This window comes from Mustela erminea, chromosome 9 (assembly GCF_009829155.1).
Source record: "Mustela erminea isolate mMusErm1 chromosome 9, mMusErm1.Pri, whole genome shotgun sequence".
NCBI classification, from domain to species: domain Eukaryota; kingdom Metazoa; phylum Chordata; class Mammalia; order Carnivora; family Mustelidae; genus Mustela; species Mustela erminea.
The window spans coordinates 94788661-94815741 of NC_045622.1; the positions used below are offsets into that span (position 1 = coordinate 94788661).

At 53.1% G+C, this 27081-nt stretch overlaps 2 long non-coding RNA genes across 7 annotated transcripts; both read right to left on the reverse strand.

Moving 5' to 3' along the window:
- Positions 1-3703: 3703 nt before the first annotated feature.
- Positions 3704-19018, reverse strand: LOC116599557. 6 transcript variants are annotated; one of them, XR_004289415.1, is made up of 5 exons: positions 18382-19018; positions 8363-8656; positions 8080-8207; positions 6649-7442; positions 3704-5741 (listed from the first exon to the last, which is right to left on the reverse strand). It is a non-coding gene; the product is annotated as an uncharacterized LOC116599557 (long non-coding RNA). The 6 variants fall into 6 exon arrangements; XR_004289418.1 differs by having other exon boundaries at positions 3704-4642; positions 5682-5741; positions 6982-8207; XR_004289414.1 differs by having other exon boundaries at positions 6649-6796; positions 6982-8207.
- Positions 19019-19060: 42 nt separating this feature from the next.
- Positions 19061-20352, reverse strand: LOC116599558. The gene is made up of 3 exons (XR_004289419.1): positions 20236-20352; positions 19837-19917; positions 19061-19554 (listed from the first exon to the last, which is right to left on the reverse strand). It is a non-coding gene; the product is annotated as an uncharacterized LOC116599558 (long non-coding RNA).
- Between the last annotated feature and the right edge of the window lie 6729 nt (positions 20353-27081).

A 27081-nucleotide genomic window follows, 5' to 3' on the forward strand; every position in this document is an offset into this window, starting at 1 on the left:
CTTTCACTCCATCTGAAGACATTTCCTTAAACTTGCACATTCTATCTTTGTTTACACTCCGATGTTTACAGCTTAGTCACATGGCTACACGTAGCTAGGAGGGAGACTGGGAAGTATGTTTATTCTGAGTGCTTACAGGCCCAGCAGAAAAACTGAAGTTCTGAGTTCAACTAAGAGAAGGAGAACTGAGAGTAGGAGCAACCGGCAGGCTTGGCCATCCTTTTTCTTGCCCAAACATTTGAGTTGACATTCTAGCCCTCATACCCTTGCAGAGAACACACGGCAGCCTCCTTCTGCCTCCCCAGGACCTTCTCTCCTCTCCTTGCACTCTGGGCATCCCACACTCCTTTTCGGGGCCCTCCTGCACACGTGCTTGTGCTGGTGATGTCTCCCTGAGATCCTACCCCATCTCTGCTGTAACAATTCCTACTCCCCTCTCTGACACCCCACTCCCCCGATCTCAGATGAGGTGACAGCGAAGACCCCAACCAGGTCAGAGCCCGCTAGACCGTCCCACAGCCTCCCGATCCTGTCCTTTGCAGCGTCCGTTGCGTTTGTAATTAGACACTAATTTGGGGGATTAGGCTCACTTCCTGTCTCCCTTGCTGGATGATAATAAGATGCTAGAAGCAGGATCACCTCTGCCCTTCAACCCCGAAACACCAACACACAATCGACCTTCGTGGCATGAGCCATACTTATCCCTGGAAAGCTTTCCTCTCTGATCACATGTCCTCATCTCACTGTTCATCCAGAAGCAACTAAAATCCCCCCTCTTCCAGGAAGCTTCCCTGGGCTCCCTCTGAGAAAAGTAGGCCCCCTCCTGAATGCCCCCAGACCTCTTAGTCATGGTCACTCTCTGCCACAGGGCACTGACTTTGGGGAGCCAACTCTGAAGCTGTGAGTCACTAGGAACCCAGGAGGACCCGTAAGTGATTCTTCTGGGTCTCGAGCGCACACGTACAGGGATGACCTAAGAGACACAGGACGCCTGCTGTGGCCTCTGGCTTACCCGTGGTGTCCGGCAACAGCCTCACTTTACCCCACTGGGCCTTTCAGGGCCCTTCCAGAGCTGACATCCTCTTGCTTTGCCACTCGATGCTGCAGCTCCACTCAGGGGAGGCTGACCTTGACCCCGCAGGCCTCTCTCCATGGGCTGTGCATTCAGAATCCTTGGGTTCTGTTTTCCAGCTTGAGATCAAACAAATGGAAGTACTGGATGCTAGGCTCGCAGGCAAAACAAAACAGAACAAACCTACCAGAGTCGAGGAACTCTTACTAACCTCCCAGCTGGCCCTAGGGCTCCCCGTAGGAGGAAATGGAACACTGTTTGGAAAAAAATATTTTGACAAGTGCTAGGGAGGAAGGTAAAAACTTGACCAGGGGCCAAAGCCTCAGAGCACCAAAGGACACAGCCCCGGGAGGAGGGAGACTTCGCAGCTCCCAGGCCATCCAGGACCGCAGCGGGGAGAAGCCACGGAGGAGAATCGTAACGAATCCTAGCTGATTCTGCCCAGAAAATGTGAGGAATGGGCACACTCTGTTCCACCTTCTTCAACGAGCAAGGTGCTTGCTTACCAAGCAGAACAGAAAGAACAGAAAGAGGGAGAAAGAACTCAAAAGGATTAAAGGTAAAGAGAAGGTGGGTGAGAAGACACAAGAGGAGACCAGGAAAGCATCTGGGGCTGCCTGAGGCCAAGCAGACAACCCGCTGGAAGGTATATTAGCTATAGAGAAGGCATGTGGGGCTTCTGGAAAGGGGAGACCAGAAGCAACGGTGGCTCGGATAAGACAGGAATTTCATGACCCCCTGAACATCATGGTGGTTCTGCGCGAGTCTCTCATGTGATGCATGAAGGTTTACTGGCATCTCGGACTTGTAGCTGGTGGGAAGGGGAATGAGGGGAGGGGAGGACTGTCCTTTCACTGAAGGGACACCTCCTAGAAGGTGTACATGTCGCCTCCGCTCACAGCCCATCGCCCAGAGCCTGCTCCACCATCACCCCAGTCTCAACGGGGGCTGGGCAATACAGCTAAATTCCAAGCAGCCATGGCCCCAGCCAAATGTTCTGGCAGTACGGGCTCAGAGGCCATGCTCCTGGAGGGAGCCGCGGATCTCTGCCGCACACGGAAGTTAGGGGGCAAATAGGATGGGTGGGGAGGCTGGGAAAACTGGTAGGAGCCCACAGTGGCCCTGCGTCACAGTGGACACAGTCCCCGTCCCAGCCAAGGGACAGGCTGGCTGGAGCCTGTCCCCACTGCTGCCGCCGAGAAGGGCTGTCCATCTGTTCTTGCATTGTGGCATCAGAATCCGGAGAGGAGAGGTTCCTTTGGCAGAGGCACAGTCAGGAGCCTGGGCGTCAATGGCCAAGGGCTTTTGTGGAAGGAAAGGGCCACTTGGTCTACCCACACCACAAAAGAGAGAATTCCTCCCCTTAGAAGATGCAAGTTAGATGCCTGGAAGCAAGCCTCCCCCAAAAAAGCCAAACAAACAAACAAACAAACAAACAAAAAAACCAGTCCACCACCCACTTAAGGTCGATTCTTTGTTCTCAGAGCCACTGTTTGAGATCAGCACCGTGACGCCCCGATCTTTAGGAATCAGGGGTAAAACTTTGCCGTCCACTGCTACCAAACTTTCTCTGAGTGAGGCATTCCTCCAAGTACTTTACTACAGACCCTTTTAACTTGTCTTGGCCCCAAAACAAACATCCAGGAACAGGGACCTTAGTCCCCCCATCTGATAGAGACACTGGGAGGCGGGAAAGGTGTCCCCTGACTGGGAGGCTAGGAAGCAGCAGCAAAGCTGGGGTTCGAACCCAGGCAGTCTGCTCCAGATCCACGCTGCGCGACATTGTCAGGGCAGAGAGAGGCAGAGGGGAAAGGTGTGGGACTGTGCATTCTGGGATGAAGCTCTGCCCACCCCTTCCCCTTCCCCTTCCCCTTCCCCAGGTTTTCCAAACAATTTTCAGCAGAAGATCCTGGATTCACGAGTATTTTGTAAATGTGTGTGTCGTTGCTGCCTTTCTCCGAATCGAGCCAATTCCATGGCAGGGTGAGTGAGGGACGTTCCAGAGGGCCCTTAAAGGAGCGCCCCAGCCCCCCACTGGGAATTAGCAAATGTACAGGAGAAGCTCTGGGACTTCACCAGGCCTCGGAACAAAGGGCAGAAAGCCAATCTCATTCAGGCAGGATGGTCAAGGGCTGCCAGCTCAGCTCCCCAGACTTGAAAGCAACAAGTGAGGGGTTCAGCTTCCTGCCAGGGCCGTACACAGCTGCCCTGCCTGGGAACTGGGTTCACAGACTTGGATTTCACCATTCCCAATCCTGACCTCGTGTTCTGACAGAGGTGCTCCAAGCAGACGACAGCCACAAAGCAGAAAGCCGAGCAAAGGGAAAACAGACCCGCACAACCCATCAGGGGGTTCTTTGTCCCCGGATTCAGCGGGACCATCCCCGGACTGGGCTGCCAGGCCCTGGGCCTCATGGGGACCCAGCAGACCTCGAGAGGAAGAGGCACGGTCCCGGGGAAACCCTGCTTCGGGGACATTGCTACAACCTGCTCTGGGAACCCCTCGCCCCAGGCCATGGCAGATTAAAGAGCTGGGATGGTGGGAGCTGTAGGTGCGCAGGAATCTGCTGTCCACACCCCCCCACACACACACACACGTGCACGGCATCGAGTCACTTGACTGAGTCACCACATACCTGATACCCTTTATCGTGTCCCCAGGACTGAGGGGATCCTACTCCTCTCCCCAAGCTCTCAAAACTCAGGCCAAGGGAGTTTAGTTACTATTCATATATGTTATTCATTATTAGCCTTATTATATTGCTATTTCTTTCTTAGTTTTTCCAGTACCATGACCTATATTAGGCATTTGCTGCCCTTGACCCTCCACCCCTGGGTAAGGTGGGGACCCTACACCCACCCTGCTGAAGAGACATGGAGGCTGATGGTCATGCGGTTCACGAAAGGGAGGATCTTTTCCATGTTGGCTGGAGAGCGCCTCTGACGGGAGGAAGCGATGGTTTGTCCTTCCAGGAGCAAAACAGCCATTTCTGAGGTGACCTGGAGGAAAAGGTCCTCATGGGGAGGAGGAGTGGGCTGACAGGGCAAGTTGTGTCTCCTTGAGGGCCCCTTACTTAGGTCTCCAGGAGACAGCTTGGAGGGTTCTCCCGGGTCCCAGGGAAATAAGTCGAGACTGATTTCCAGCAGCCCCTGCTCGACAGTGTGGGTGCGTCTGGGGAGCCATGTCTGTATTATGTCTTTACTGACATCTGTAATGGACGGAACGAAGACCGGAGAGCTAATCCCGGGCAGTCAGCTCGCTTTGGGGCCAGAGACCCATTTTTTTCTTTCATAAAAATAGGAGCCAAGAGACATGAAATCTCCAGTTAACAAGTGCTGGGCTCTGGGTCTGTAGGGGCCTGTGGAATCGGAGCCGGTTTGTACCCCACATGATGCAAAGTCGGGAAGTTTCTCTTTCGTGCCTCTTCTCCCCGCAGATGGGCGGACTCTTGCTTCCATGTCTGGGACCAAAATTATAGGGGAGGAAAGAAGCCACAAGGATGCAGAGTAAGTAAGTAGACCTGAAGCAGAAGGAGAAGGAGGAGGAGGAGCAGGAGAAGGAGGAAGACCCTGGGGAAAAAAGAGAGAAATAAAGTACATGAGAGAATGATCCCTTTCTCTCCCTGCCTGCTCTAGGTTTTATGGCCCAACCCTCTGTCATTTCCATGATATCTGTATCGCCCCGGCCTCCCTTGAGCTATTTTGAGTGATTTCCACTCTTCGCAACTAAACAATTCCTGACAGAAAAATAGGAGCCAAGCACGGGCTTGCAGTAATGAGGTCTCCGAGGAGACACGAAGCCATCTGTGGCATCGAAGCAACGTGAGCGCCCACAGAAACGAAGTCCTGTGGTAGCTTGTTTAAGGGCCACGAATTCTTCCCATCCTAGTGTGTCCGCCCCTCTGCAGTATGACCTCGCTGAGTCCCAGCCAGAGGGAGAGCCCGTTTCTCTGTCCCCTTGAATCGAGGCTGGCCTTGAGACAACGGAGTCTGGCTGGAGTGAGGTCACGTGAGTTTCGGAGCTCAGGCATCGAGAGGACTTTTGGCTTCTGCCTTTGCCCTCCTGGGACTCTGTCCTGAGCCCACCTTGTCCAGAAGCCTGGGCTGGCCTCCTGAAGGATTAGAGACCGCGCCGAGGGCCGCGGCGCTCAGCCCACAGCCGTCACCAGGGCCAGAGCGGGAGTGAGCGCCCAGGCCCTTTCGACCCCGTTGAGCTGGTAGTGGACCGCAGCTGTGTGCCTGAGCCCAGCAGACACGGCAGAGAGTCCCCTCAGACAGTCAGGAATTAGCCTAGATCTTTGTTTTAAATCGCTAAGTTGCGGGCCACATTTTTTTATGCTGATAAGCTGATACCAGTTATAGAAATCAATACCAGTGCCTGGGCTGTTTCCAAAACCCAGAGCTAATTCATGTGCACGGGTCCAGGGGCCCCGGAGATGGGCAGAGGCTGGAAGGACAGTCACGGAATGATCGGTGGGAGCTGGAACCACGGGGAGGAAATTGCTCTTGGAGCCTGGGGAAGGGGGACGTGCTGCACTGTGGCAGAACTATTGGCAAGACTGTTACCTGCGGATACTTGGATTATGGAACATGCACCAAATGAACTCACAGGTCTGGCTAGAGAGTTTTTCAAGCCAAATGTGGAGGAGACTGCCAATGGACTTCCTTCCTGATAAGATATAAGAAGAGAGAGATGAGCTTAAGAGAGCTCTGTTCTGTTTGCAAGCAGAATTTAGAGACAACAGGAAACCATCAGAAGGTAGTGTGTTGAAAAACAAAACCATTTCTTCTTCCTTTTTTTAAATCTATTTATTTGAGAGAGAGAAAGAGAGAGTGTGAGCAGGGATGGGGCAGAGGGAGAGAGACAGTCCCAAACAGAGTCCCTGCTGAGCACAGAGCGTCATGTGGGTCTCCATCCCATGCCCTGACATCACGACCTGAGCCAAAATCAAGAGTCAGATGCTTAACTGACTGAGCCACCCAGGCACTCTTGTAAGACCCTTTATTAAGACCTTAAAATTGTCTAAGGCAGTGCTGTGTAGCCTTCTCCGCTGTAGGAAAGAGTTTCTAAGAATCTTATGGATGCTGAACTATGGCACACCCAAGGTAGAGATCTGTCTCAAAAAGAACGAAGTGGCTTCTGGGGCATTGAGGATCCCCAGGTGTGATTCATGAGAAACCCACAACATTTAGAGAATCGTCTTAAGCAGAGTACCCCTAGTCTGGACTAAAAAAAACTGAAACAGTTCTAAATGAAAAGAGCCCTGTGAGTTTTACACACAGGAAGCAGACCAAGAAAGCTAGTCAGTGCAAAGAGTTCTTCTGGAAAGGGAGACCCTCTGAGACAGCAGAGCCCAGGGTTGGAGCCAACAGCCAAAGGGAATGATGGACCCAGGGCCACCCCCAGGGGCAGAACCAGGCCCTAATCAAGGACTGTCTTCTGTCCCCAGAGCAGAGCATCTTGATCACAAGCACCTAGCTGGATTCCAGAACTGTTACGGACCAGCCATCGCCATGTGTCTACTGTTCCTGCCTTTTCAAAACGAAATAGTCTATCTTGTCTCACCATTGCATACCCGGTGTGTGAGGGTAGATCAGTTGCCCGGCGTGAAGAGGAACACCAGCCACATCCGGACCTGACCTAGACCACAAGACTCCAGATGCTGAACCCAATGCTGCCCTTGGAGGAAACCCTGAGGGTCTTGGGAGCAGGCCACACAGGACCTGCTGAGGAAGGAAAGTGAATCAATTGTGGCTGGAAGACAGATGTGGACATTCTTTATAGAGGATGCAAATTCCTCCCAGGCCAGGGTACCCACCCCTCTGCATGACGGCTCCGTCTCCCAGTAGGGATATGGACTCCCAGCAGGGATAGAGACTGGTAATCCACCCTCCTGCACATAACTGACCTTGGGACTTGCTACCACCAACAGAATCTGCCAGAAGCACAGGCATAGGATCTCAGGCCTTTGGGTTTCTGTCTTGGCCCTCTTGGGACTGTGCCCTATACCCACCAGGCCTTAAAGATATCTGAGCTGAAAGACCATGTAGAGGGAGGAGGAAGTGGTGTTGCCACCATCCTGGCAGGGCCCAGGCCCCAGGTGGCCTTCCGCTGACCACAGACACAGCCAGCAGTGGTGTTACCCAGTCAGTTACAGAATCTGGGGGAAAAAAAATAGTCAGTCTAAGCTACCAAGATCTGGTGTGGTCTGTCATGCAGCAGAGTCTAACGACAACATCTGCCCCCACATGCTGGCGGCCACAGTGGACAAGCTCCGGGCTCCGACTGTGGCCCTGTCAGGAGGGGGACCTCAGGGTCCTTGATCGCTGAAAGTCAGGATACTGGGGCTTGCCGATCACTCCTTCTGGCCTAATATAGAAAGAGAGAGAGAGAGAGAGAGAGAGAAACAATAAAACACCGATTCTGGGTTTTCCAGCTGGAACCGGACATGTTTTTTTTTTTAATGGAACAATTTTATAGCTTTCTGCTTTTCTCCAGCCCTCCGAGACGGTCGAGACCTAATCCAAAAACTAGTCATGTACCTTGCCAAACTGCAACAGCAGAATTTTCTGCCATTCTGGGTTTCTATGATTAAAATTAATTCACTTCATAAAAAAGACTGGCAGAGAGGGAGGAAAGAGGAAACTGGGCATTCTAGGCAGAGAAAAGACTTTGAGCCAAAGCTCAGAGGTGTGGTATCAAGGAGGCTTGCACTCAGATTCGAGTAAACGGGTTCTGAATGAACAAGGCTCTTGGCCAGTGGTTCCTAAATATCAAAGTCACTCAGATGGTTTGTTAGAAACCCAGATCATTCAGAGTTTTTGACTGAGCAGATCTGGGCGTTAGGGGGGAAGGGCAAGAATGTGCTTTCCTGACAAATTCCTTTGTGATCCTGATGATGCTGTTCAAGGAAGTACCACACTTTGAGAACCACTGGCTTGAACTTAGCCCCTAAACAAATAGGGGTTGGGGTGGGTGGGTAGGGAGATTAAGCAGTAGTTCCAACCTCAATAATGCCACGGGGAACCCGGAATTCCAACCTGTCTTCTTGGACATGCTTAGCTTATTGGTTTTCATCCTTATGTTTGAGGTCTCCTGGTCACAAGATGGCTGCTGCAGCTCCAGAGCTCACATCTACATTTAAAGAAGGAAGAGAGTAAAAGTTGATCCGTGAACTAGTGGAGTTTGAGCTCTTTACCAGGAATTCAAAGCTTTCCTTGAGGGGCCAATCTTCTTCCCACTACTGCTTCCCCCAACTCCCCCATCCAGATTTTCAGATACATCCTTACCTAGTAGAGAGTCTGCGCAGTGGAGGGTGTAGCTTTCTCACTCCTATGGCAGAGGCGTGCCTGGAAGAGGGGGTGGGAAATAGAGCTCCAGTGTTTGTCACAGAAGAGAAGGTAACCAAAAAGCTTGGAAGCCAGTCCTTGCCAGAATCAAGTGGGGGACACACTAGGCACCCAGTTATGTGTGCATGAGTGCCAGGAGTGGATGCAGGTAGAGCAGCAGGATTGGATCTCTTCTGTGTACTGGTTGGATGATCTTGAACACGTCTCTTTACCTCTGAATCTCAGTTTCTTTTCCTGTGAAAAATCAAATAGCCTCATTGAGTTGTTGTGAGCATCGAGTAGGGTAGCATAGATGCAGGGGTCCCCGAACGGTGGGCTGGAATCAGGAGTGTGCAGCTCTCACAACAGCCCCCACCAACCAAGGGCTTGCTGTGCACAGAGCTCTATGCTAAACGCTTTATGGCCTTTTCTCTTTTCCTCCCCACAATAGAATTCCCATTCTTCAGATGGGAAAACAGAGGACAAGAGGAAGCTTTTATTTATTTGTTTGTTTGTTTATTAAATATTTTATTTATTCATTTGATAGAGAGAGAGCACACAAGCCAGGGAAGCGGCAGAAAGAGGAAGAGGGAGAAGCAGGCTCCCTGCTGAGTAGGGCACTGGATTCGGGGCTCAGTCCTAGGACCCTGGGATCATGACCTGAGCCCAAGGCAGACACTCAACCCACTGAGCCACCCATGTCCCCCGAGAGGAAGCTTTTAAAGCCACAGCCTGGTAAGCAGAGAGCAAAGACCCAAACCAAGTCTGTCGGGCTCCAAGTGTGCACCCTCAACCACTCCTCGAGATTGCTTTTCTGGAAAAATAAACCTATCCAGAGCCACCAACAGCACAAGGCTAGCTGACATCCTTGCCCTTCCTGCTCTCACTGGGTGCGTAACCTAGGACAAGCCAGCCTCGCCTCGGCTCTCCCCGCCCTCAGCTGGAGGCAGTCTGCAGGAGCCAGGGAGGACCAGCCTCTCCCCTGGACTGCTGGCCCCAGCAGGAGTGGGGTCCTGCCTCGCTGAGTGCCTTCCAATTAGACTGGGTCTCCTGGTCAGGCAGGAGACAGCAAGCAGGCCGGGCCCAGCAGGGAGCAGGCGGTTAGAGGGTAATTAGATGGGGATGTGGAACAGCTCCCTTAATGAGGAGGTTGTTCTGGGCAAGGGACACTGAGGAGGAGTGTCTCTCCCAACACCTGCTTCCCTGGGCACCATGAAGAAGCAAGAAGCAAGCAACATTCTTTGGGGCCCAGACCCTGTGCGGGCCACAGATCTCCCTTACACTCGGAACACCCAGGCGGTGGATGAGAATCCTGGGACTCGAAGTGAGAAGAACCTCCTTTGGGGTGTGCGGCTAGAAAGCGGCAGAGAAAGATGTTGAAAAGTTAAAGACCCATGTCTGTTCTGTCTCCCCTAGCATCAATCCAATGTTCTTCCTCTGCTCACGTCCTCTGATGCTAGAGCACAGGATGGGTACCGATTACCAAGGAGGATATTCAAATTATTTACCAACTGGTAAATTTCACAGTGCCAGGGCTGTGAACTGGAAGAATTTTTATTTTGATCCTGGTCCCTACCTCCTCCCCACCCCCACCGCCCTGGCTGTAGTCACAGGTGCATCGGGGCAGAACCTGAGCCACTATTGGGACAGTCGTTAGAGGTGGGGTTCCCTTTCTAGGCCACAGGGGCATGGCCAGAGGGGCTGCTCGGTCCCTCCCCCTGAGCACTCCCTTCTCTGCACCCCAGAGCTGGCACCCAAAGCCCAGAGATGGGTGACTCACTCCTTCTCCCCAGAGCTGACAACAGACTTCCCAGGCAGGAGCAGCCCGCTCAGGGAACCCCCATCTGGCTGAGGCAATCTGTCTGTCTGGAGGAGGATGGAGTGTGCCAAACACTACAGCAGCTGTGCCCGAAGCGAGTTCTGCAGATTTGGAAGACTGTCCCCAGGAGAGAGGGTTCCCTGCAGAAGTCTGTTTGGGACTCGTGAGTGCTCCCTTGAGCCCTGCAGAGTCACAGCCCCGATCGCTGTAGTAAAGGTTCTCAGAAGTCCCCAGGGGAGAAAGGGCCCATGTTGGGGGCACCCCGTGCATTTTCTAGGCCTTTTTAGCCACGGGGCTCTCTATTCTTTGTTCAGCCCCAGTAGGTCCCTGAGGACATGAGTTTTCCTTGGGCTACAGCTTTGGAAACATGGTTAAGTACAAATCCCTTCCTTGATCCCAGCAGCCTGGACGGTCACTGCCCGGCCACAGGCACAACTGATGCTGGGGAAAATGGGTAAGTGGATTCAGGGGGAAGGGGTGCGGTCTGGGGGAAGGGCCCGCGGGTTGCGTCCCAAGGGCCCCTGGAAGCCCTTCATTCCCCCTGGATCGTCTCCTCTGTCAAATAATCAAAGCCCATCCACACGCAGGGGGCTCCACTAAGGGCCCAGCCCTCCCATCAAAATGGAAGAGAGTTGTGTTTTGTTTTTTAAGATTTTATTTATTTATTGGAGGGAGGGGGAGAGAGAGAGAGAGCGAGAGAGCACAAGCAGGGGGAGGGGCAGAGGGAGAGAGAGAAGCAGACTCCCCACTGAGCAAGGAGCCCAACACGGGGCTCGATTCCAGGACCCCAGGATCATGACCTGAGCCGAAGGCAGACACTTAATTGACTGAGCCCCCCAGGTGCCCCAAGATGGAAGAAAGTTTAAAGCTGCAACTCAGTTTCTGAGTACCAGAAAACTGGTCCGTCGGTACCCAAGGCTCTGGACTAGAACAGAGAGCATTCAAAGACCAGCTCCCCCTCCCACCCTGGGCAAGTCAACCTCTTGAGCCTCAGTTTCCATCTGAAGAATTGGATGCCAGTGTTTAGACCACAGGGTTATGGTGATAGTAAAATGTGATAATTATAATAGCCACACTTATAATGTATCAACTGTGTGCCCCACGTGGCCCATCACACTTTGCACGTTAACATTACTTTCCTAACAAGTCTATGAGGGAGGTATTGTCCTCATGTCATAAATGAGGCACAGGCCAGTTGTGACTTGCCTGAAGTTGCCCACGTGACAGGTGGCAGGGCCCGGATTCAAATCCAGGGAGTCTGGCTCCGGCGGCCACACTGTCACGGATCCTGGTGGCAGCAAACACCGGGCACGTAGCAACAAGAATTTAGGTCATTACTAAGGAACTCCGGGGAATCTAGAGTTTGCGGGCTGTGGGAGTTGAGAGGAGTGCATCTAATACAGGATAAGAGAGGGCAAGCGCAAGGGAAGGACACAGGAGGGGATCTCTCCATTCCCAGAAAGCGTGGCATGCCATCCCCTGTGGGTCTGATTTCCTATCAGTTACCCCACCCATAAGGCAAGGAGGGGAGGCCTCCTGGAGGGCGTCCCACCTTCCCCAGTACCAGTGTGTGTTGGTTATTAGGGCCCCCCAGGGGCCCAGTCTGTCTTGCTTCATATGTCACCTCTGTCCTTGCAGGAAGTGACACTCCACCACGGGATGTAAGTCGGTGACAGGGTGTGCCTGAGCCTGGGGTCTCCAGAAAGCAGAGCCTGTGACAAACACTTAGGTGTGAGCACTTAGTGGGCAGGTGTGACCCAGAGAGCAGGGATGGGGCGGGGGGGGGGGGGGGTGAGGTGGGGGAGGTAGGGCATGGAGGACAAGATGAGTTGCTCTGTCCCCTGGGACCACTGGGAGCACGCAGCCCAGGAAGGACGTGGAAGCCAGTGTGCGCCGGCTGCTCTCCCGCACTGGCCGAGCTCACCCTAAGGGGCACCGTTCCTCCTGCCCCTCCAGCCTGTGCTGGGGTTTGTGTCGGAGAAGGCCCAGCCAGGCCAGGAAGGAGTGAGGGGGCGATGGGGGTGGTGGTATGCGCAGGCTCGAGGCAAAGCGGTGAAGCTAGTCAAAACCTATGGAAAGAGCAGGCAAGCTTGTGTGGACCTGGGCGGCTGAGTGGTGGCTGGAATCAGGGCCGGCAGATGGGAGGCAGCACCTGCCCACAGCTGTCTGCTTCCAGGAGCCTGAGACGTGTTGTGATCAGGTCTGTTTGGAAAGAGTCAGCCGACTTCGAATGGAGGACCCGTGGCCTGAAGGATCTGACGTGGGGAGGCCAGCCCGCGGTGGGTGGTCCTCAAATTTTGGTGGGCAGGCTGGGTCAAGCGCAGATGGCAGGGTCCCGTTTCTGCCATGTGCGGCGGGGGGCGGGGGGGGGGGCGTTGCACGGAGGCGCTCCTGACACAGGCCCAGGGAGCACTTGGAGAACCACCCGTGTCGTTTCAGAGCCCTGGGAAGGAAAATAAAGGTTTCCAGTCCCCTGAGATCTCAGAAGATGGACACGAGATGGAGGCAGGAGACCCAGATTCTAGTCCAGACACAGCTCTCTGGCCTCAGTCTTCCCATCTGTAGGGAGTGAGTGCATTGTTCCAGATGATCCCTGTGGGCCTTTCCGCTCTGGGGTCTCACAAGCCTTGGAGCCCGAAACGGAAAGGGAGAAGGTGGGAAGTTGTCACCACTCCTGGATGTCTAGGGAGGAAGTGCAGAAGTCTGACTGTCCTGGGGAAGGGCTGTCTGTCTCCTGGGGCAGCAGGGAACCTAGAAGCTCAGTGCTCCCCCTGCTTGCTTCTGGAGGGGATGATAGCAGCTCCCGGGCCTCTCTACCTGCCTGGTTCCCTGGACATCAGACAGACCCCGAGAGGGTGTCAGAGGGCTGAATGTCCATGAGGACGAGGTCTCGGGAGGAAACAGAACCCAGGGCAGTCGGCCGGGCAGCTGGGAAACTTTTTGCCTTTGCGTGGATTTGGGCTCCGTGGCCTGGCGTCCGAGGTCCTCAGCGTTCAAACTCAAGCAGATGGGTCAGCCCATTCCAGTCAGAATTCAGAACACATGACCGCTTTCCTCGGGCCACTGAGGGGATGAAGGCTTTGAAACCGGATAGATTCAGATCAAATCCTGTATGACCTTGAAGAAGACTCTTAACCCCTCTGAGCTTCCTTTCTCTCAGAAAGTGATCAGGCTTCCGTCTTGGAGTTGACTCAGGACTGAATAAGATAGGGCAGGTAATAGTATGCCTGACGTGAAGCAGACTCGAGAAACGACAGTAATTGCATTAAGCCCACAGCTCTCTGTGACACTCGCTAGGTCGCTAATACCATCTCCAGACTAATCATGCCACCTTGCCCCGGCCCTGGTGTTCAGACTCAGCTAGACCACAGCGCACCAACACCTCCACGTGGATGTCTTATGTAGATCTTGAACTTGACTTGGCCCATACGGGAACTCTGGCTCCCTTGTGGGTTGCCCACCAGCATCCTCTCCCGCCTGATTGCCCCCCCCCCAGTGCAGAAACCCCTCGGTTCTCCACGATGCTGCTCTTCTCGTCTATCAGCAAGACTGATGCTCCCCATCGATGCGTTTCCAGAATCCGACCACCCCCATGGCTACTGTCTGCTGATAATTATTGGGATTATCAGCCTTCTATCCAGCCTCTGGCTTGTCCCCTGACCTCTCACCCCACATAGCAGCGGGGATCATCCTGTTAACAGACCATGGCACTCCCCAGCTGGAAACCAGCTAATGATTTCCCATCACGCCACTCCTCACCAAGGCCAGACCTGAGCTCAAATATTTCCTTCCCTGACTATCATTTCTCCAAAAGCTTGGCTCTGTCCACTCCAGCTGTCTTCACTCCCTTGGAGGGCACAAGTCTTGTCAGTCCCCAGCAGCACTGCCTAGCAGAACCCCGGTGATGGTGCGTATGAGCTCTCACTGGCGTGCCTTGAGCCACAAAGGGGCTTCTGCACTTGAAACGTGGCCGTCCTAATGGAGGGAGCTGGATTTTCTTTCTTTTGTTTTCAGATTTATTTATTTATTTGAGAGATAAAGAGAGCACGAGTGGGGAGAGGGGCAGAGGGAGAGAGAGAGACTCCAGCAGATTCCCCGCCGAGCATCGAGCCCGACGTGGGGCTTGATCTCACGACACCGAGATCATGACCTGAGCCAAAACGAGGAGTCAAATGCTCAACTGACTGAGCCACCCAGGCGACCTAGAGCTGAATTTTCAACTTGATTTCATTTTATTTCCTTTATATTTAAATAGACACCAGTGCTAGGGGTTTCCTCCTTGGGCAGTACAGGGCCATAGCCTCACTGTGTCCCCAAAGAATATAAGCCTATGATGGCAGAGCCTTGTCCCTTTTGTTCATGGGCATCTCCCAGGGCTGAAAACATTTTCTAGCACACTTAGTAAGTGCCCGGAAAACCCTCGTGAATGGATGCCTCTATTATCACAGAATCACGTTGTCCGCCTCCCATTTACAAGAAAGAGGAGACCGCCCCAGAGTGGGTAAGCATTCGGCCACTCACACAGCGAGGCCGTGCCCCGTGAATCAGACTTTCTCCCCTGCCCACCCCCACTTGGCTCCCTGGTGTTTTGTTGGCAGCGGGGAACTGATTAAAACCAATCAGCCTGATTAACCCGGGAGAGCCTGAGATGCCCGACGCCAGGCAGTGCTTGGTATGGGCTGGGGCTGCCGATGAGCAAAGGCGAGAGGACCGCTCATGGGCCAGAGGGGCGAGGACCAGGGCCCAATGGGGTGTGCTAGTCGTAGGCCAAGCAGCCTGAATGGCTCAAGATGCTAAAAACCTTGAAACCCAGGGGACAGCAGACATACTCTTTTTTTTTTTTTTTTTTTTTTTAAATCAAGAATTCTTTATTTGTCTTGCCGGACCAGCCTCAGGAACAAGGAGTCAACAAAAAATCAAGTTGGACATTTTAAAAGGAAACAGGAAAACTTGCTTCCTGCTGGTTAGAGCAGGAAGTGGGTTTATAATCAGAAAACGAAAGATGGGGAGGGGGAGTGTGGAGTGTCTGTGGCCTGAGAACAGGAATAGTCCATGCCTGAGCTTAGCACTGCCCCGGACCCTCCAGGAGCGAGGAGGGTGAGGCAGTCCCACGACTGGGACCTGGTCTGCATCCTTGTCACCCAGCCTCTCTGCATCTCGGCTTTCCCATCTGGAAAGGACGAGAAAGGAGCCCACCCCACAGGTGACGGGGACAATCACATAGGAAGCGTAGGGCACAATGGGAGCTTAGCAGCTGAGCATCAACACAAGCTGGGCCTCCCATAAGCCGGTGTGCGAACGACAGAGGGCCAGGCAGAGGGGACGACCCGGGCAAAGGCTCAAAGGCAGGATGGAAGGGACCTATTATAGGGGCCCTAAAACTGGCAGGTCACAGTGGTCCCCCTGCTCCTGACCGTGACTTCAGGAGGCCCTTTGTCCTGCCTGGTTCCTTCCATGGGAAGCCCGAGGAATGGGTTGAAGGGGGCCAGAGCAGAAAGCAAGGGTGACAACAGGCAGGCCGTCTTAGTCACCTGGTTCATCAGCCTGAGAGGTGACAGGGACAGCCCCAAGGAGGCACGGGGGTGGCCTCCACCTCCCCACAGATGGTGGCTCAGTGTAGCAAAGAAATAAAAAAAACAGAACAGGATACCACCAGTTACATTCCAGATAAGCAGCAAATCTTTTTTTTTTTTTTTTTTTTTTTTTTTTTTAGCGTAAGCTTGGAGGAGCTAGGACACTTATACTAAAAAAATGATTCATTGTTGATCTGAAACTCAAATGTAACGGGGTTCCGTGTGTGCAGGCCTGGAGCCAGGTTGACAGTGTGACCTCAGATCCTGGTGCTCCGAAGCCGCCTCCTTGTCCTCCACGAAGTTCAAGGGCCCACGGCTAGGCCCACCCACTCCCCAGCCCCACCCAGCATCACGCTCGCCCTTTATTATCCTATCCCCATGGCCTTTGCGGTGCCCTGGTCCCGACTTGGTTCTTCTCACAGCCACCCTCTTCCCCTTCCCCTCCGTCATCCAGCCCTCCTACTGGGGATCCCTCCTCCCCCCAACCCCAGTCAGCTGGCTCCCCTGCTATTTCTCAACCGCCCAGGCCCTTGCCTTCATGACAGGCAGATACCATTCAACATTTACATGTGAAATGCCTCCATCCCTATCTGCAGGGTAGCGTTGGCTCACCGCTGTACCCCAGCGATTGGCCCCATCCCCAAGTTAGCGGGTGCCGTAACCATCTGTGCCGTGGAGACGAACAGAATCTATTTCAGGAAGTCGTGGTGGGGGGGGCGGGGAAGGCAGAGAAGGAAGGTCTGAAGCACCCACATGCTCACACCTCCTCGGAGAGACGTGACCATTTCCGACCCTGACCCTCAGCCTCAGGACAGGGCAGGAGCCCATGGCCGTGGTCAAGGGGCCAGGAGTCTCTTAAGAGCTCTGGACAGTCAGCAGCTTGCTTGGGGCAGCTCTCTCCTCCTCCCGGAGGCCCTATCCCCTCAACCCCCAAGTAGTGCCTGACACCCCTCCCCACTCTGCTACCCTGGGAGTCTTGTCCCTATAACCTCAGATCCTCCTGAGAGTGATGCCAGTCTCTCCTCCCTGCTCTAGATGGCAGTCCGGGGGCCTGCGGGCATCCTGTCCCTGTCCCCAGTACCTCCCAGGCTCCGCGCACGCAGTACCAGTTCAACAATGATCTGTAGGGTGAATGAATGAGTAACTGGCCCGTTTCCTCCCGGCCCGTTTCCTCCCAGTCCCAGTGAGCTTTTCAGGGACTTGGGGGGGAGGGGAGAGTGGCGGCAGCAGCAGATGGCCACTGGGACCAAGAATAAAGGCTAAAAAGGGAACATGATGCGGAGAAGGGGGCTGAAGCCACAGGCACGCTTCTCTCCATGGATGTCATCTTGGATCAAACCCAGCAGGGGCCGGGCTGGGTTATCACAAATTATGTCTCCCCGGGCTAGCATTATCATCTGATTTCCAGCAATTTACAGAATTAAGGGTGGGACTGGCTAGGCCTGTTCTATGTTTGGCACTGGCATATCAGCCGAGCCACCAAGAGCCTGCTGGGATTGTGCTCACAAACCTGATTAAGGTGGGTTTGGGCCTGAATGTCGCATGCTACCCACACCCTCTCCAAGGCCGAGGATCATCGAGGCAGGAGGGGGAGGCTGGAGGGAGCTAGAGAAACAGGTCAACCTGAGACCTGCACACCGCCAGCCACCGGGCCCCATTGACTCTAATTATGTAGCCACAGCGAGGGTGGGGGGTGGCAGCTGGCAGACGCTGTGTTTCCAGAAGGTGTTGCTGGCATCTCTCATGGGGACGAGATTACGCCCAGCATCCAGGGAGGTTGGGAACATGTGCGGAGAGGAACCAACAAGGCGCGAATGAGTACATCTTGTTGGAGCAGGAGGGGGAGGCAGGAAAAGTGGGGGGTGGGCATGAATGAGAGGAGGGCTTCTCTTGCAGCCTTAGCTCTTGCTACCTGTAGAGGATGTCTGGTGTTTCTGCCTGATTAACATTTACATCCCTCCTTCTGGAAACCTCATCCTAGCTTTCCTTTGAGGAACTACCCATCCCCCCCACCACTCTCAGCCGTGTTGTCCAGGCAGGGCTGACATCTTCCAAGCCCAAGATCTAGGGGTGGGTCCAAGCCCCAGTTCAGACAGTAGCATTGAGCTTGCCTGGAGATGGCTTGCCATGCGAAACTGGGTCGATCAGGGTCAACCCTGGGACTTTGGTTGGGATTCCCAGGAACAAAATGTTCTTCTCCAGCTAAGGTTGAAGCAGGAGAGAAGGAAGCCCTGAGCCATTCATTGATCTCAAAAGGAAGCCAGTGCCAGGGAAGCAGGACGAGGAGAAGGAACAAGGAAGGGGAAATCCTGGATCCAGCCATGCCTGAAGTTCATTTCCCACACTCTTCTGATAACATGAGCAAAACATTCCCTTTGAGCTGAGTTTCTGTGGTTTGTGAATCAAAGAACCTACTGATTACCCTCGGTCCTCCACTCTAGTCACATGAGCCTCATTGCAGTTCTGAGAAGGGGTCAGACACCGCACCTGCCGACTGTTACTCCAGCTCTAACCTCCACCAGGAATGCCAGACCCACCTCAAGACCTCCTCCGAAACCTTCTCTACCCTGCACGCAAATGATACCTACTTCGAGAGCCATCCTGAGACGTTGCAGTCACTCCCACGGTGGACAGAGCAAACTCTTCTCCCAGGACCCACCTGGTGGCACTGATCTTGCATCATTTGTGTATCTATTTAACTCTGCCCGGCGGCCCAGAACCGTGCTGGGCCATGAGCTGGAACATGAGCTCATCTCGTCTTCACACCCACCCCTTGAGGTGCTTGCCTTCCAATCTCTGTCCTGCAGCGTGGCAAGGACTCAGGCTGCGACCTGTTCCATGTCGGAGGGGAGAGGTGGGCCCCCAGAGCTCCGTCCCAGGCCGGCTATGCTGTCCTGGCCACTGGCTGGTAGGCCTGCCAGCGTCTTTCTCCTGATCTCACTGCAGCGGCTCATGGGAAAGTCCAGGGAAAAGTGTCACCGTGGCATTCACCCTGCATTGGCTCTCACTGATGCTTCACTTCCCAGTGGCTGTGTGTCCCCGGGTGAGTAGCTCCTCCAGCTTTCGCCTTCTTTTGGTTAGTGTTATTGCGGTAAAATACACCCATCATGAATTGTAACATCTGAGCCATTTTCAGGCATAAGGTTGGATGACATCAAGTGCACCCAGGGCCAAGCAGCCGTCACCCCCGTCCATCTCCAGAGCTTTTTTCACTGTATAAAATTTCGGCTCAGTACCCATTAAACACGAACTCCTATCCGTTCCTCCTCCAGCCCCTGGCAACTGCCACGGTCCTTTCTGCCTTGTGAATCTGACTGCTCTAGCTCACTTCCCGTGACTGTGGTCATTGCGTGTTCCTCTCTTTGTGCCCAGCTTCTGTCACTTAGCTTAAAGTCCTCGAGTTCATCCATGTTGTAACTCCTGCCAGCCTTTCCTTTCTTTTTAAGGCTGGCTAATACTCCCTTACAGGTAGCCGACCTTATCTTAGTTCCGGTCACGGGAACCAGGCTGTCCCCGTGGTGAGAGAGATTTCTTGGCCCCAATTCCTCTCCTCTCTAGTCTGAGGAACATGTACTCAGAGCCAGGCGCTGTGCTGGGAGCGATCCCTCCCACCCACCGGCTCTCATTCCAGTGCCAAGGAGAAGCCCATCCGTGGGACCACAGAGCAGGAGAAGAAAAGCGCCAATCCAGAAACTCGTGACTGAACCCCCAAGGGCAAGGTGATGTTTCAACTTTCCCTGAGGATCTGCAAGGCATCAATGCTGCAGAGCAAGGAGAAGAAATATTCAGTCTTTGGACAGGGGCGCTGCCTGTGGAGACCCTGTGAGGGGAAGGACGGCCGCTGGCTGGTCCTCCTGGCCCAAAGACCAGCTTTGTGGAGGGACTCCTTTGGGATGACACTGCCCATCTGACTTCCAGACTCCCCTGTGGCAGTTGCCTGGGCTGAGCCAGGCCCGGGGCTGGGCACCCTGGAAGGCAGGGCAGGCAGAGGAAGGTGAAGGGCTCCAAGTCACCCTTGGCCTGATGGCAGGGCTCAGGCTTACCAAGTGCAGTGTGCTCAATACCGGTAGGATTCTACAGCCTCGAGGACCATCCAGAAGGTTCCCTCCTTCCTTCGAAAAATTCTAAAAATAAGAAGGAAAATGATCACTCAGTCCCCAAGCCCAGTGGGAACTGGAGCTGGGGAAGGGCTGGCGGTTTTAGGGAGCTACCCCAAGGTGGCTGGAGGACAGCCGCTCTCACGGTCAGCAAGGACGATGGCGATGATGGGGTTAGGAAGCTGCTGTCAGTGCTCCCCTTACCCCCGTATTTGGAAGCAACCATACCACTCCCCACCATGGAAGACTGGAGGAACGTCCTGGCTCTCCAGCCCCCTCCCTGCCCATACAGAATTCCACACCCACATCTTGCCCTACTGGGGACTCCAGAGCAAGCACACTTACCATAATGAGCCATGGGCACTGTCTAGATTTGTTGTATCATAATACTGTACACCAGAAACTACTATCACTCCATGTTAATTACACTGGAATTAAAATAAAAAACTAATAATAATAATATAAAAAATATATATTATAATAATATAATAATAAAAAAAGAATGCTATATCCACACCTTTTGCCACAAGACTTAACCGTAGACTCTTGGTAGAGGAAACATCCTTTCCTGACCCAGGAGGTTGGGCATGGCCTCGTGACTCACTCGGGCCAATGGAAATGTTCTGTGCTTACATAATTCAACTCGGTCTCCCGCGCTTCGGCCATCTGCTCTCCGAAGAACACGCCCCAAGCGGTACCAGGCCAAGTAAAAGCAGAAAACCAGTGGATCTGGCTTGAACCCAAGGCCCAGCCAGGAATCACGCCTGATCAAACTGAGCAGCGATCTGATGAACCCGAGCTGACTGGAGACGCCACAGGGAGAGAAATAATTATCATCCCCCGCAGGCCAGGGAATGTGGCCCTTGTCCCCCTCAGGAGTCCCTGGCCGACTCATACACCACACGCATATACGTGTCTGCGGACAATACGAAGGTGAGCTCACCCACGAACATACATGGGACATGTGCTCTAGCCACGTCACAACTCCACAAACACATCTGAAAGCCACAGACAGATCCTCCCTCAGGGGCTGGGCAGTCTGACCTATGCGTCACGGACTGTGTCTGTGGCCCTCGCTGGCCTTAATCCCAACCCGAGGCTGGAAACCAGGGCTCCCTTCCTTGAAGCAGAAGCCTGGGGGGTTGGGGTTGTGGGGAGGGACAGCAGTGTGTCCTCACGTCTGTGTCCTACAGTGACCAGTCCAGGCTGCGTCACACCAGTTCAAATGCCTGTTTTGAGTTTTGTTGGATAGACTCAATTCAAAGTGTTGGCCATTTCCTCCGTGGATTCTGGGACGCTTGGGAACCACCAGCCCTGGCATTTCAGGATTCCTCTGGTCCCGCGAGGCTGGTGGAGGGAGCCTCCTGAGCAGAAAGGAGGCGGGTGTCCCGGCCGCTGCCTTTGAGGGAGCCCCGTGGACCCTCCCTGACAAGCCCCCTTAGCCTTGGGGTCCAGTTCTGAGCAGGGAAGTCAAGGACATCTGGTGGTGACAGAACCAGGCCCTGGCATCAGACTGCTCTGTCCCTGCGGGTCCTTGGGCAAGTCCCCTCACCTCCCTGGACCTCAGTTTCTCTCTGTGTAGCCTATTTAAGGCCAACCCCTGAGTCAAGCCTCAGAGCCCAGCCCCTCTCACCCACTGAACACACCGTTCCAGAAGTTCTTCCTCCTTGCCTCCGCATCCTCGATTTTTCCGCCTTTCCTGGGTCATCCTCAACAGCCTATAAATACGCTCGAGTTTCTCTTACCTTAAAACAACGACCACAAAAACCCTGGCCATGCCCCATGCCCCCTGACCCCGCACATCTGTTTCCTGGGTTACCCTTCAGAGCAAAGCTCCTTGAAAGACTTGCTGGGCCACATCGACGAAGGCAGGCCAACTCCCTTGCCACCCTTCCCAGTCTGTCCTGAGCCCTCCGGCGTCAGGTTTTGTCCCCACAGTTCCACCATAACCACTCTCATCAGCATCAGTACGGCGTCCCGTTGCTAAATCCAGTGTCATTTCTTGGGCTCCTTTTACTGGGCTCACAGCACACGCTGTTTGCTCCCTCTCTGTGGGGTCTCCATACTCCTGGTTCCTTGCCTCCCGGCTGTGGCCCTCCTCACCCACAACTACTCCCCCTCCCCTGCTAGTCTCTAACCCTGAGGGCCCGGTCTTCATCTTTTCTGTCCACACCCACCTCCTTGGGGATCGCAAAGACAAATACCGTAGATATCGTGGCAAACACCACACCCAGACTTGTGCCCTGACCCCCAGCATCGTACCCAGCTTCTCACTGGGTATCTCTGCCCTGCCACTGACAGGCATCTAATCTCCATACTTCCCCATCTCGGAAAATGAGAACATCCCCTTCCCACCCCTGACCCCAACACCTGGAGCAATGACCACTGACAACTTCCTTTTCCTTCCACTGGTGTTCCCTCCAGCCCTTCAGCACTTCCTGTCGGTTCTACCTCCAGGATGTGTCCCTAATCTGACCACTCCTCGCTTCCTCCCCCTTCCCCTATCAGAGATATCCCTGCCCCAAATACTAGCCCCCAGAAATTCCATCTCACTCAAGGTAAAAGCCTAGGTCCCTGCTCTGAACCATAGAGCCCAACCTCGTCCCTAGGCTCTACCAGAGAAGCCCAGCCAGAGGGTCCTGAGCATGGCTCCTCTGTCATCGCCCCCTTTGCCCACCCTACCAGTCACACCGATCCTACAGTGCTCCTCAAACACTCAGTTGCAGCACACCCCATGCTAAGGTCTTTGCAGTGGCTGTTCCCTCTGCCAGGAGCACTTGGCTCAGGTACGCACATGTCTCCTTCAAATCTATGCTCAGATCTGACCTTTTCCTGATGCCTTTCCTGAGCACTAGGTTTTCCATTGCAAGCCCCTCTGCACCCCTCCGCCCACCAGCCCCTTCCCCTTGATCTTCCTGTCATACTTATTTATGACTTTTATTATTGTTTCCACTCTAGATTGTAAGCTCCATGAGAGCAAGGATTGCTGTGTTTTTCAGGATACCTAGAACATGGTAGGAGCTCAGTAAATACCTGTTAATGAATCTCCAGCAAGTGAGGACAGTTCTGCACCTGCCTCACTGGGCTTAGGGTTCAATAAGAGAGTGCAAGTTGGTTGCTTAAGCTAGGGAATGTGGGGCCACACAGAAAGGTTAGTCCTAATGTTATTGTTATGGCTCCCACAATCACCACCACCACCACCATCATCACCATCATCACCACCACCACCACTACCACCGTCATCACCATCATCACCACTACCGCCACCACCACCACCATCATCATCATCACATCACTCCCAACATTATCATAATTATCATCATCATCACCACCATCCCCATCATTATTATCCCCATCATCGTCATCATGACTATCATTACCATTATTACCATCACCACCATCATCATCATCACTATCACCACCATCATTATGATCATCACCACCGTCATCATCACCATCACCAGCATCATCACCATCAATATCATCATCATCATCAACACCATCATCACCACCACCACCATCATCATTATCACCATCATCACCAACATCACCACCATCATTGTTGTCAGCATCATCACCTTCAATATCATCATCATCACCACCACCACCACCATTATCATTATCACCATCATCACCATCATCGCCGTCACCACCATATCATCATCATCATCATCATCATCATCACCTTTTTTTTTTCTCCAGTGCAGAGAGTAGAGTTCAGAGCACGACCCTAGCAGATCAGGCCACCTCAACAAAGCCTCCCACAATGAGAAGTAGGCCATCCCTCTGCAAAAAGACCCTCAAGCCTCAAGGTAGGATCTGGAAATTCTAGAGCTGGGAGGGAACCTAAATATTCTCTGTCTAGTCTCAATTTTTTTTCCTTTTTGTCCAGGGATCCTTTGCTCAACCCAATGTGGAAGGTATCAGCCTAATATGTAAAACAGAAAAAGGAAGAAGCTGTTCTGGCTGAACAGAGGGCATCTTCCTGGAGTCCTGCTCAGCCTCCTCGACACCCAGAGCTTGGCCAAGAGCCATTTGAGAACCTCTGGTCAAAGGTTCTCTCTTCCTCTCTCCATTCTACAGAGGAGGAAACTGGGAGAAGCTAAGTTAAGACTCTTCCCCCAAGCTCTGGGTAAGTGCTGGGGAGGATGGACCCTGGCAAGCCCATGAGAGCCCCTCCTCCTTGGCTCTGCACCCCCGGACCTCCATTTTCATAAGTTCCACGTTCCTCCAAGTGCCACACTCCATCCAGCTGATGTAATTGAAGCCAATTATTTAATACAAAAGAACAGAGAACGCATCAGTTCATGCCTTTGTCCCCACAACAGGGCCTCGAACAAGGAGCTCCAGCTGCCTTTGTCCCCAGCGATGCTCATTAGGGACCAGCTGAGCTTAGCCTCCCAGGGCAGGACTGGCCTGCCAAGGGCAAGCTGTGTGGCCAGTGCAATTCACTGAAGACTTCTAGGGCGGGAGCCCAGCTGTGGGTGCACAGTCCCTGACATGGGACAGAGAGCTTCCAGGAAGTTGGCAGGCCACGGGATATAAGAGTCGGAGTGTCTGGGAACCTTGGGAATGTCACTTTCCTTGCAAGAATCGGGTTCCTGATCCATCCGTGGGGGACACCCCACGGAAGCTGTAAGTTATCCCTGTAGAGTACTTACTTAGCACGGTACTTGCAATGTGGTCCATGCTAATATTAGTTGTTTTTATCCATTTGTGATAGTTAAAAGGCTATTGTCATTAAAGCAATAGTGTTAGCTTTGGAGTCAACAGACATAGCTTTAAACCTGGCCCTGCCACTTACTTGCTACATGACCTTGAAATTCCATATAACCTCTCATATTTAAAATGTTGTACAATGTACACAGTTGTACAATGTACACATCTCAAAGGTTCATCAGGAGAAGAGCAGAATGGAGACCTGGCAGTCTGTGTATCAGCCAGCCAGCCTTCCAGCCAGCCATGCACTAAGCACTTAGAAAGTTACAGTTGGATCTGCCAAGAGCCCATGCCTGTCATCACCCAGGGCAGCCCAGGAAAGGGAAGCGTTCACCTCTAATCTCTGCAGATAGCAGGCAGCACCCACCACAGGTTGGGTGACCTTGGCAGGCCCCTTACCCTCTCTGGGCCTCAGTTCCCCATCTGGAAAGTGGGGACAAGGACAAGCATGGTACCCACAGAGAAGATGAAGCTTAGAGAGCAATACCCAGTCTTTAGGAACTGCATGGTAAGGGTTCATCCCAATGGTTTCTCCATCCCACTGCTAAATTCTGCAAATTCATTTTAATGCAGTCAGTCTTCTCAGCAACAGTGACTGAGCCCCATTTCAGATCTATAGTAACTGAGTTTAGCAAGTTTAAAGCAATGTGTCTAACACCAGCTAAGGAACAAACAGCAAAACCGGAATGCCCCAGACCAAAGTCTGTGTATGTAACTATGGTACCCTACTATGCCCTCCCCTATCCAAACCAGAAGGAATTCCCTACTTCTACCTAATGAAAGAAAAGGGCTTACAGATGTTGGAACAATTAGAGGAAATCAGGGCAGACTTTATGGAGGCAGTGGCATTTAAGTTTTGAGGAATGGGTCCTATTATATCAGGTGGAAATTGGGGAAGAAAAGTCCAGGGACAGCGTGACAAATGCACTGAGGACCAAAACATAGGACTTGATGGAGGATAGAGAATGATTCCCCGGGTGCGGCGGGACAGGGTGGGAAGAGGGTAAGGCAATCGCCAAAACCAGGAGGCCCAGCAAGCCTCAGCCCTGAAACCTTATATAGAACCAACTTAGAGAAGTTGCCCCTCCAGCTCCTTCCCTGCTCAGTGTTAGCTGCCGCCAACAGCACGTTTGTACCAGGTCTTTATCAGGACCTTGACTGTTGCCCAAGCCCCGGACCTACTGAGAGGAACAAAGCTCTCCCTTACTCTAGGGCAGGCTTTCTCAACCTTGGCACTAGAGACATTTGGGACAGGAAAATCCTTTGCCACGGAAGGCTCTCTGTCTTGGGCACCCCAGTAACCTGGACTTTTGCCCACCAGACGCCAGGAGAACCCTGTCCCCAGTGTGACAACAAAAAAGCCTCCAGACTTTACTAAAGGTCCCTAGTAGGACTAAAATCACCCCCAGTTAAGAACCACTGCTCCAGAGCTTCCCTCCCTGGGCCCAGGTATGGACTTCCTGGATCCTTTTCCCTGGATCGGCAGCCTCCTGTCTTCCCGGAGGGCAGCCCTCCTCCCCACGTCCAGCCACTGCTGGGGAAAAACGGGCAGAGCTTCTTCCTGGGCTAACATCATCACTCAGGACGAGCTGGTCTCTACCAGGAAATGGATCATAATTGCCCCGTGGCAGTGTATGAGAAGACAGAAGCGTCGTCTGCACCCGGCCCCTACTGGCACCCTCATCCATTACTGGGCAGAACGAATGTGCACCACAGTGGGACCCGGGGCATCAACTTTTTAATAATGATAAATCTCGGTGATTTTCCAGAAGGTCAGCTGGCCCGGGGCAGAGAGGTAACTCGGCTATTAAACTCTGATAAATCACCCTCACCAGCCCGTGGACAGGAACAAAGCATTTTCCCCCCCTTTTGGTCACAGTTTTTATTATAAAGTCAGCAATACTACAAAAAGTTGAAGAAGCAGAGAATAAAACATCATCCGTCCTGCCCCTGGGACTGTTTGGATATCTGCATGTTTGGCCGGGCACAATAACGAATCTTCTGTAATTACAGGCACAGGATATAGGCCACGGGGATGTTCTGGCTTCTTTTTGTGTTTTTATTTCAAATGGTGCACAATGCCAAGAACATCCCTTTATGCTGCTCCATGAGGTCCATCATTCTAGGACGATGGTGTTTCTCCCAAGTGTGGTTTTGGGTGGGGCTCTCAAAGGTCTATGGCCTCATAAACAAATGTGGGTCTGAGAAGGGTGGTCAGATCCTTGGGTGGACCATGAAATCCTGCAGCTCCATAATTATAAAAACATGGTACTTATCTAAAAGAAGCTTTCAGAGGACGAGAGGGGGATCAGTTTCTTGGGTGGAACCCCCGAGATGCTAAGATTTCAAAATTATAAGGATGTGCTGTTTGCAATTATAAAGCCCTATGGTTTCTAAATTTGAGAATGTGTGTTTTCCCACAGGGAGAGGTCAGATTCTTGGCCAAGGCCACAGAACCCTGCAGCTGCAAAG